The sequence below is a fragment of the Mustela erminea genome, chromosome X, assembly GCF_009829155.1.
Source record: "Mustela erminea isolate mMusErm1 chromosome X, mMusErm1.Pri, whole genome shotgun sequence".
NCBI classification, from domain to species: Eukaryota; Metazoa; Chordata; class Mammalia; order Carnivora; family Mustelidae; genus Mustela; species Mustela erminea.
Window position 1 is genome coordinate 47,205,280 of NC_045635.1, and position 11,273 is coordinate 47,216,552.

The window sequence follows — 11,273 nt, forward strand, 5'->3', positions numbered from 1 at the left end:
GTTTGCACGAGAAAAACACTTCCCCAAAGTCATTTACTGGGGGAATTGAGAGAAATTGACTACTGTAAGTTTTTACAAACCATGGAGTTCAAATTCCGAGGTTTTTATTTATTTATTTATTTATTTATTTATTTATTTATTTATAAAAGATTTTATTTATTTATTTGACAGACAGAAAATCACAAGTAGGCAGAGAGGCAGGCAGAGAGGAGGAAGCAGGCTCCCCACAGAGGAGAGAGCCCAATGTGGGGCTCGATCCCAGGACCCTGTGATAATGACCTGAGCCGAAGGCAGTGGCTTAACCCACTGAGCCACCCAGGTGCCCCAAATTCCGAGGTTTTAGAAGCCCATGCTATTTGCTAGAGTCAAGCGTGGTGGGCAGTGGGGCTCCTGGAGAGAGGGAGGGTGGATCCCCAGAAAAGGGCAGTGGACAGCATGGTGTAAGGAGCTTTTGGGTCACACTAGAAGAGAACATTCCCCTTCCTGGAATACATTTGGAAGAGGGTGTACTGCTTCTCCAAGGAGAAAAGACCCACTGAGTGCCACTAAGCATCCATCCATCAACAAGGGACATAAGTGTGGGGCAAAGGGCAGATACCCTGGTGGCAGCTTTTTGCTGTATTTCACCATGAACTCTAAGCACCTGCACAGCACCTGCACAGCTATGCGACTGCTTTTCTGTGACAATAAAGCACCTAACACAATGCTGTGAGGCTAACATGGGGAGGAGAGGGGAGCATGTCTGCACATTGCTGAGTTCTTTAAAATTTGAAGTTTTGTATTCCAGCAATGTGCCAGAGATAAAACACAGGAGAAATGTGGTTTCAGTCGTTCCAATGGTCTAGACATAACCAGGACGAGGGCATGGAACTGACAGAAGCTGGGGACACAAGAGGAGAAGTTGTTTGTTTTTCTGTGAAGTCTTACTGAACAGCAGTGGTCATGAGATTCCCCTCTATGGGGACGAGAGAGCAAGGTGACACCATCTTCCTCCCCATTCCCCATTAGTAACACAGTGCTTCCAGTGGAGACTGGAGGGACTTACATCACCCTCCCCGCCAATGGTGTCTTTAATAGGGCAGATCTCACGGTAAGCCAGTCCAATGGGCCTCTCCCTCAGAGGATCAGCATAGGCCCACCACATGCATCAAGTCTTCTGATCATAGAGTGATTGAAGCCATCAGCTTCAGTTCTGGTGAAAATAAGACCAGGGTTTGTTTTCTTTCTTTCTTTGGAGTCAAGCTTATAGTTTTTTGGTCTGTTTCATTATTTGCTTATTTTGTTCCTTTCTCTTTTATCTCTTTTGGATCATACTTTTTTGTTCTTTTACCAGGCTTATTTTTACAAACAAATCAAAGCACACCTATTTAAAGGTCCAAACACTCCCCACTACAAGCAAGAAGGGATTCTGCAGAAGACTGACTTGTGGGAAAGAGCTACTAAGACACAATAGTGGACTGCACACAGAATACACTAGAAACACTTCTGAAGTGCCAGTCTTTGGACAGTATATGGCCCCTTCTTAATATAGCGTTACTCCTGGGAACACAAAACATGACAAACTTTCATAACACGCAGAAGACAGAAACCTAGATGAAATGAGAAGACAGAGGAATTCTCCCCAAAAGAAATGTAAAAAAACATAGCCAAGGATTTTCTCAAAACAGATAGAAGCATTATATCTGAACAAGAATTTAGAACAACAGTCATAAAACTACTAGCTGGGCTTGAAAAAAGCGTAGGAGACACCAGAGAAACATTTGCTACCCTTAAAGACTGGAAAACCACTCAAGCTGAAATTAAACAAAGGTATAACTGAGATGCAAGACTGATTGGATATAATCATAATGAGGATTGAAGAAGCAGAGGAGAGAATAGGTGATATAGAAGATAAAATTATGGAAAACAGTGAAGCTGAAAACAAGAGGGAAAGAACCATTAGATTATGAATATAGACATAGGGAACTTAGAGATTCCATAAAGCAAAATAGCCATATCACAGGAGTCCCAGAAGAGGATGAGCAAGAAAAAGGGGGCAGAAGTTTAATTTCAACAAATTATCGTTGAGAACCTCCCTAAGCTGGGAAAAGAAATAGCGTTCAAGTCTAAGAGACACAGAGAACTCCCCTCAAAATCAACAAAAACAGGTTAACACCACAACATATCATAGGGAAACTTGCAAAGTATGAAGATAAAGAGAGAATTATGAAAGAAGCTAGAGAAAAGACCCTTAGCCTACAAGTGTGGACACATAAAGTTAGCAGCAATTCTGTTTCCAGAAACTTGGAAGGCCAGAAGAGAGTGGCATGATATATTCAATGTGCTAAATTGTGCTAGGAACAATATGAACCCAAGATTACTTTATCCAACAAGGTTGTCATTCAGAATAGGAGAGATATAAGGTTTCCAAGACAAACAAAAAACTAAAGGAGTTCGGGAACACTAAACCAGCTGTACAATAAACATTAATGGGGACCTTCTGAGCAGGAAAGAGAGACCAAAGGCAACACAGACTAGAAAGGAACAGAGACAATTTACAGGAACAGCAACTTTATAGGTAATACAATGGTACTAAATTCATATTTATCGATAATTACTCTGAATGTAAATGGATTAAATGCTTCAATCAAGAGACATGGGATATCAGAATGGATCTAAAAAAAAGCAAGACCCATCATATGTTACTTACAAGAGACATATTTTATTTTATTTTACATTTTCATTTTTGTATTAACACATAATGTAGTATTTCTTTCACGGGTATAGGTCTCTGATTCATCAGTCTTACACAATTCACAGCTCTCACCATATAACATACCCTCCCCACTGTCCATCATCCATTCATCCCATCCTTCCCACCCCCCTCCACTCCAACAACCCTCAGTTTGTTTCCTGATTAAGAGTCTCTTATGGTTTGGCTCCCTCTCTGGTATCATCTTGTCATTTTTTCCTTTCTTCCCCTATGCTCCTCTGCCTTGTTTCTCAAATTCCACATATACGGGAGATCATATGATAATTGTCTTTCTCTGATTGACTTATTTCACTGAGCATAATACCCTCTAGTTCCATCCACATCGTTGCAAATGGCAAGATTTCACTTTTTGATGGCTGCATAATATTCCAGTGTTTGTATGTGTGTTTGTCTACCTCACATATTCTTGATCCATTCATATGTTGATGGACATCTACACTTTTCCCACAGTTTGGCTATTGTGGACATTGCTACTATAAACATTGGGGTGCACGTGCCCCTTCAGATCACATTTGTATCCTTGGGGTAAATACTCAGCAGTGCAATTGCTGGGTCATAGGGTAGCTCTATTTTCAACTTTTTGAGGAACCACCATAATGTTTTCCAGAGTGGCTGCACCAGCTTGCATTCCCACCAAGAGTGTAGGAGGGTTCCCCTTTCTCTGCATCCTCACCAACATCTATCATTTCCTGACTTGTTAACTTTAACCTTTACAAGAGACATATTTTAGACCCGAAGTCACCTCCAGATTGAAAGTGAGGGGATGGAGAACAATTTATCATGCTAATGGACATAAAAAAGTCACCTGGAGTAGCTGTACTTATGTCAGACAAACTAGATTTTAGACTAAAGACTGTAATAAGGGATGAGGAAGGGCACTATATCATAATAAAGTGGCCCACCCAACACGAAGATCTAACAATTGTAAACACTTATGCTCCTAATTTGGGAACATCCAAATATATAAATCATTTAAGAACAAATGTAAAGAAAGTCATTGATAATGATCCAATAACACCCCAATCACAGCAATGGACAGATGATCTAAGCAGAAAATCAATAAGGAAACTATTACTTTGAATGACACACTGAAACCAGATGGACTTAAAAGTTATATTCATAATATTTCCTCAGAAAGCAGCAGAATACACATTCTTTTCCAGTACACATGGAACATCCTCCAGAACATGTCACATACTGGGTCACAAATCAGGCTCAATACATAAAAAAAAGATTGAGATCATACCATGCATATTTCCAGACTACAATCCTATGAAACTTGAAGTCAACCACAAGAAAAAATATGGGAGGCCCACAAATACATGAAGGTTAAAGAACATCCTACTAAAGAATGAAGAGGTTAACCAGGAAATTAAAGAAGAAATTAAAAAAATACATGGAAGCAAATGAAAATGATAAAACAGTAGTCCAAAACCCATGGAATGCACAAAAGGCAATCATATGAGGGAAATACATAGTAATACAGGCCTTCCTCAAGAAGCAAAAAAAAAAAAAAAAAAAAAAAAAAAAAAAGGCTCTAATATGCAACCTGACCATCCACCAAAGAAGCTGGAAAAAGAAGAGTGAATAGAGCCTAAAAACAGCAGAAGGTGGGAAATAATGAAGATTAGAACAGAAATAAATGATATAGAAATTTAAAAAAACTGTCAAATGAAACTAGGAGCTTGTTCCTTGAAAGAACAAATAAAATTGATAACCCCCTAGCCAGACTTATCAAAAAGAAAATAATAAATAAAATGCAGAATGAATAAAATAAATAAAATGAATAAAAAAAAATAAATAAAATGAAGAATGAAAGAGGAGAGATCAAAACCAACACCACAGAAGTACAATTATAAGAGAACAGTATGAGCAATTATATGCCAACAAATTGGGTGATCTGGAAGAAATGTATGAATTCTTCAAAATATATAAACTACCAAAACTGAAACAGGAAGAAATAGAAAATAGAACAGACCCATAACCAGCAAAGAAATTGAATCAGTAATCAAATATCTCCCAACAAACCAGAGTCCAAGACTGAATGGCTTTCCAGGGAAATTCTACCAGACACTTAAAGAAGAGTTCATACTTATTCTTCTCAAACTCTTAAAAAAGAAAAAGAAAAAGAAAAAGAAAATGAAATGGAAAGAAAACTTCCAGACTCATTCTATGAGGCCAGCATTACATTTATTCCAAAGCAGACAAAGACCCCTCTAAAACAGAAAACTATAGACCAATATCCCTGATGAACATGGATTCAAGCATTCTCAACAAGATACTAGCAAATCTAGTCCAACAGTACATTAGAAAAATTATTCCAATTACTGAGTGGGATTTATTTCTGGGCTGCAGTGGTCATTCAAAATCTGCAAATCAATTGGTGTGATACACCACATTAATAAAAGAAAGGACAAGAACTGTATGATTGGCTCAATAGATGCAGGAAAAAAAGCATTTGATGAAGTACAGCGTTCTCTCTTGATAAAAAACTTTTAAGAAAGTAAGGATAGAAGAAACGTACCTTATATGGCCTTATATGAAAGACCCACAGCTAAATCACTGTCAGTGAGGAAAACTGAGAGCTTTCCCCCTAATGTCAGGAACATGACAATGATGTCCACTCTCACCACTTGTTCAACATAGTAGTGGAAGTCCTAGCCTTAGCCATCGGGTAATAAAAAGAAATAGAAGGCATCCAAATCAGCAAGGAAGAAGCCAAAATTTCACCCTTTGCATATGACATGATGCTTTATGTAGAAAACCCCAAAGACTTCACCAACATATTGCTAGAACTGGTACAGGATTTCAGCAAAGTTGCAGGATATAGAATCAATGTAGAGGAGTCTGTTGCATTTTTATACAACAATAATGAAGCAGCAGAAAGAGAAATTGAGGAATCAGTCCCATTCCCAATTTCACCAAAAACCATGATGCCTAGAAATAAACTTAACCAAAGAAGTAAAGGATCTGTGTGCTGAGAAGTACAGAACACTTATGAAAGAAATTGAGGAAGGCACGAAGAAATGGAAAAACATTCCATGCTTATGGATTGGAAGAACAAATACTGTTAAAATGTCTATACTACCCAAATTAATCTACACATTAAATGCAATCCTTATCAAAATATCACCAGCATTTTTCACAGAGCTAGAACAAATAACCCTACAATTTGTACAGAACCACGAAAGACCCCAAACAGCCAAGGGAATGTTACAAACCAAAGCTGGAGACATCACAATTCCAGACTTTAAGCTATGGTACGAAGCTGTAATCATCAAGACAGCATGATACTGGCACAAAAACAGACATATAAGTCAATGGAACAGAATAGAGAATCCAGAAATGGACCCACAGCTATATGGTCAACTGACCTTCAATGAAGCAGGAAAGGATATCCAATGGAAAAAAGACAGTCTCTCCAACAAATGGTGTTGGGACAACTGGACAGCAACATGCATGAGTGTGAAACTGGATCACATTTTTACACACAAACAAAAATAAATTCAAAATAAATGAAAGACATAAATGTGATACAGAAATCCATCACAATTCTAGAGGAGAACATGGGCAGCAACCTCTTTGACCTCAGCTGCAGCAAATTCTTACTAGACATATTGCTACTTGCATGGGAAACAAAAGCAAAAATGAACTATTGGAGCTTCATCAAGATAAAATCTTCTGCACTGTGAAGGAAACAATCCACAAAACTAAAAGGCAGCTTTCAGAATGGGAGAAAATATTTGCAAATGACATGTCTGATAAAGGGTTAGTATCCAAAACCTATGAAGAACTTATCAAACTCAACACCCCCAAAACAAATAATCCAGTTAAGAAATGGGCAGAAGACATGAACATACATTTTTCTAAAGAAGACATCCAGATGGTTAGCAGGCACATAAAAAGATGCTCAACATCACTCATCATCAGAGAAATACAAACCAAAACCAAAATGAGATACCACCACATACCCTTCAGAATGGCTAAAGTTAACAACACAGGAAACAACAGGTGTTGGTTGAGGATGAAGAGAAATGGGGAGCCCTCATGGACTGTTTTGGGAATGAAAACTGTTGTAGCAACTTTAGAAAACAGTATGTGGGTTCCTGAAAAAGTTAAAAGTAGAGGTACCTGGATAACTCACTATATTAAGTGTCCAGCTTTTGGTTTTGGATTAGGTCATGGGCTCAGGGACATGTCAGTCGAGCCCTGTGTTAGCCTCTGTGCTCATGGTGGAGTCTGCTTGAGATTCTTTCTTCTCCTCACTCTCCATCCCCCTATGACCCTTCCCCCACTCATGCTCTTTCTCTCTCTCAAATAAATAAAAAAATAAATAATAAAATCTTTTAAAAATGTTACAGTAGAACTGCTGTATGATTCAGCAATTTTACTACTAGGTATCTATCCAAAGGATACAAAAATATAGATTCAAAAGGATACATGCACCCTAATGTTTATAGCTGCATTGTGAACAGTAGCTAAACTATGTGGAGAACCCCAGTGTCCATTACTGATAAGTGGATAAACAAGATGTGGTATATATGTATATGCAATTCGATATTATTCAGCCATCAAAAAGAATGAAATTTTGTTATTTGCAATGACGTGGATGGAATTAGAGTGTATTATGTTAAGTGAAAGACAAACACTATATGATTTCACTCATATGTGGAATTTTAGATACAAAACAGATGAACATAGGGGAAGGGAAGGAAAAATAGAATAAGATAAAAGTAGGGAGGGAGGCAAACCATAAGACACTTTTAATTATTCAGAACAAAGTTAAGGTTGCTGGAAGGGAGGTGGGTGAAGGATGTGTTAAACGGATGTTGGGCATCAATGAGGACACTTGTGATGTGCACTGGGTGTTATATATAAGTGATGAGTCACTAAATTCTACTGGAACCAGTACTACAGTGTGTGTAAACTAACTTGAATTTAAATAAAAACTTGGAAAAAAATAAAAACAAAAGTAGCTGAGAAAAAAAGTTAAGTGCAGAGATGTGGTTTAGGGGAAAAATGGGTTGGGGGGCTATAGAGGAGGGAGATGTAGTTGAAGAGAAGGGCAAGAGAGAGTATAAATCACACAGAGGAACAAAGAAGGAAAACATCTCTCCTAGCCATTAGCTGGGCAAACCAGAAGGGCTCATTTTTGTGGGTTCTTGCAAAAAGTGAGCCTTAAAGTCTGAAATTTTAAAGGTCAGCAGGCTTGGCTGAGATAGAGCCCTGAGGGCACTGCCCTACTCCTGGAGAGAAGGCAGGCAAAAAACCCGTGGGCAAGTGGTGTGGTAACCAATTTGAAGAACTCTTGGGGCACACTGTGTGGGGGTGGAAGGATAGTTTGCTCTTCTCAGAGTGCATCGCTGAGAGACAGCACTCATGGAGACACCTCTCCAGGAACAAAGGAGCTGGTTGGTGCCATTTCTCTCTCCCTCAGCATAACACAGAGCCACCTGTGGGAAACAGCACAGTGTCCACACAGGCTGTCTAAATTCTTTATGCCAATTCCCACCCCCTGCCCTGTGGTGGTATTGCTTTTCTCAGTTAAGCTTGCCTCAGTCCCAGTGCAGCTGACTTCTTCCCCAGATGATGCACAAAACCTGCCCACACCATGTCTCCCAACAAGAGTGTTCTGCAGGGCTTCAGTTCTAGTGGAAGTAGTATGAAGACTTGTTTAACAAGTGGACCAGAGCAAACCTAGTTAAAACTCACCACATTCAAATGGCTAACAGACACATGAAAAAATGTTCACTATCACTAGCCTTCAGGGAGATTCAAATTAAAACCACATTGAGATATCATCTTACACCAGTTAGAATGGCCAAAATTAACAAGACAGGAAACAACATGTCTTGGAGGAGATGTGGAGAAAGGGGAACACTCTTCCACTGTTGGTGGGAATGCAGGTTGGTGCAGCCTCTTTGGAGAACAGTGTGGAGATTACTCAAAAAATTAAAAATAGAACTTCCCTATGACCCTGCAATTGCACACCTGGGTATTTACCCCAAAGATACAGATGTTGTGAAAAGAAGGGCCATCTGTACCCCAATGTTTATAGCAGCAATGGTCACGGTCGCCAAACTGTGGAAAGAACCAAGATGCCCTTCAACGGACGAATGGATAAGGAAGATGTGGTCCATATACACTATGGAGTATTATGCCTCCATCAGAAAGGACGAATACCCAACTTTTGTAGCAACATGGATGGGACTGGAAGAGATTATGCTGAGTGAGATAAGTCAAGCAGAGAGAGTCAATTATCATATGGTTTCACTTATTTGTGGAGCATAACAAATAGCATGGAGGACATGGGGAGTTAGAGAGGAGAAGGGAGTTGGGGGAAATTGGAAGAGGAGGTGAACCACGAGAGACTATGGACTCTGAAAAACAATCTGAGGGCTTTGAAGTGGCGGGGGTGTGGGAGGTTGGGGTACCAGGTGGTGGGTATTATAGAGGGCACGGATTGCATGGAGCACTGGGTGTGGTGAAAAAATAATGAATACTGTTATGCTGAAAATAAATAAATTTAATTTAAAACAAACAAACAAACAAACAACAACAACAACAACAACAAAAAACCCTCACCACATTCTGGGCAAGAACCCAAAACTGCCCACTACAGGCAAGAGGAACCTCTGTGGATGACTGACCTGAAAAATAGAGCTGCAAAACACAACACAACACACACCAGAGACACTCCCTGAAGCACTAGGCCTGGGGCACTATGGAACTCTTCTACATAGAGCCATTACTATGAGGAGTGGGAAACATATATGGCTTTTTTTTTTTTAACACAGAGAAGAGAGCACAGACTTAGACAAAATATGAACATGGAGGAATTCATTCTAAATGAAGAAAAAGATAAGGCCATGGCCAGAGATCTAAGTGAAACAGATATAAGTAACATGTCTGATGGAGAATTTAAACCAACAATTGTAAGGACACTCAATTGGATTGAGAAAAGAGTGGAAGACATCCGGGAGGCCTTTACCCAGAGTAAAAAGATGAACAGAGCTGAAAGCCCCCACTAGGGTTCCCCTACCTTAACCAGTTTCCTGGCTTCAATGCTTGGGAACTCCACTGGCTCAAGCACTCTCGGTATTTCTGTGACTCCACTTATCCTGGCACCGCACTGACCCACCTAGACTTCAACTTTTCACCACCTGAGCACCTTTCAGGCAGGGATGTCTCTCACTGGGGCAGATTTCTAAGGGTTTCAATTTTGCCCTCTGGGGCTATATCACTTTCCAGTAGCCAGCTTATGGAGGGTCCCTCCCCCCTCTGTTTATTTTCCAATATATCCCTCAGATTCACTACTTCACACCTCCTACCTTGCAAAAAGTGGTTGGTTTTCTACTTGTAGAGTTCCAGATATTTTTTCTTACATATCAGGCTGAATTCATGGGTGTTCAGAATGGTTTGACAGTTACCTAGCTAAATTTAAGTGACCCAATGAAATGAAGTCCCTCTACTCTCCAACCATCTTGCTACATAGCCCTCCCCACCTTTTTTTAAGAAAGGGAGAGAAAGAATCTTAGCAGGATCCACACCTAGTGCAGAGCTTGATGTGGTGCTTGATCACACCACTCTGAGATCATGACCTAGGCTGAAATCAAAAGTCAAATGCTTAACCATCTGAGCCACTGAAATGCCCCATGTATGCAAAATTCTCAATAAAATACTGGCAAACTGAATCCAACAGTACATTAAAAGAATCATTTACCAGGATCAAGTGGGATTTATTCCTAGCTTGCAAGTGTGGTTCAATATTCACAAAAAGAAATCAGTGTGATATACCACATTAATAAGAGAAAGGATAAGAACCATATGCTCATTTCAATAGATGCAGAAAAAGCATTTGACAAGGTATAACATCCATTCATGAAAAAACTCTCAAAAAAGTAGCTTTAGAGGGAGAATTTGTCAACATATCTCTTAACTATAGAGAACAGACTTATGGTTACCAGAGTATCAGTGGGTGGGGGAATGGTTAAATTGGTGATGGGATTAACAAGTGCACTTCCTGTGATGAGCACTGGGTATTTTATCAAAGCGTGGAATCACTAAATTGTATACCTGAAACTAATCTTATGTTATATTTTAACTAATGGAATTTAAATAAAAACTGAAAAAACCCTTCTTTCAAGTAAAAAAAAAATATTAAAAATTGTGAAAAAATGGGGAAATTTTAATAGTTTGGATTTATGTTAAAATTATTGTTAAATCTTTAGATATGCTACAGTATGGTGGTTATATTAAAAAGATTCCTTTCTTTTCCTTTGTTTGCTCATTTGTTTTGTTTCTGGAATTCCACATATGAGTGAAATCATACGGTCTGTTTATTTTTCTGACTGAGTTACTTCACTTAGCATTACACCTTCTAGGTCATCTAAATTTTGAAAATGGTGAGATCTTACATTTTTTTATGCTGAGTAATATTCCTTTGTATATGTATATATCCACATCTTTTTTTTTAAGATTTTATTTATTTATTTGACAGACAGATCACAAGTAGGCAGAG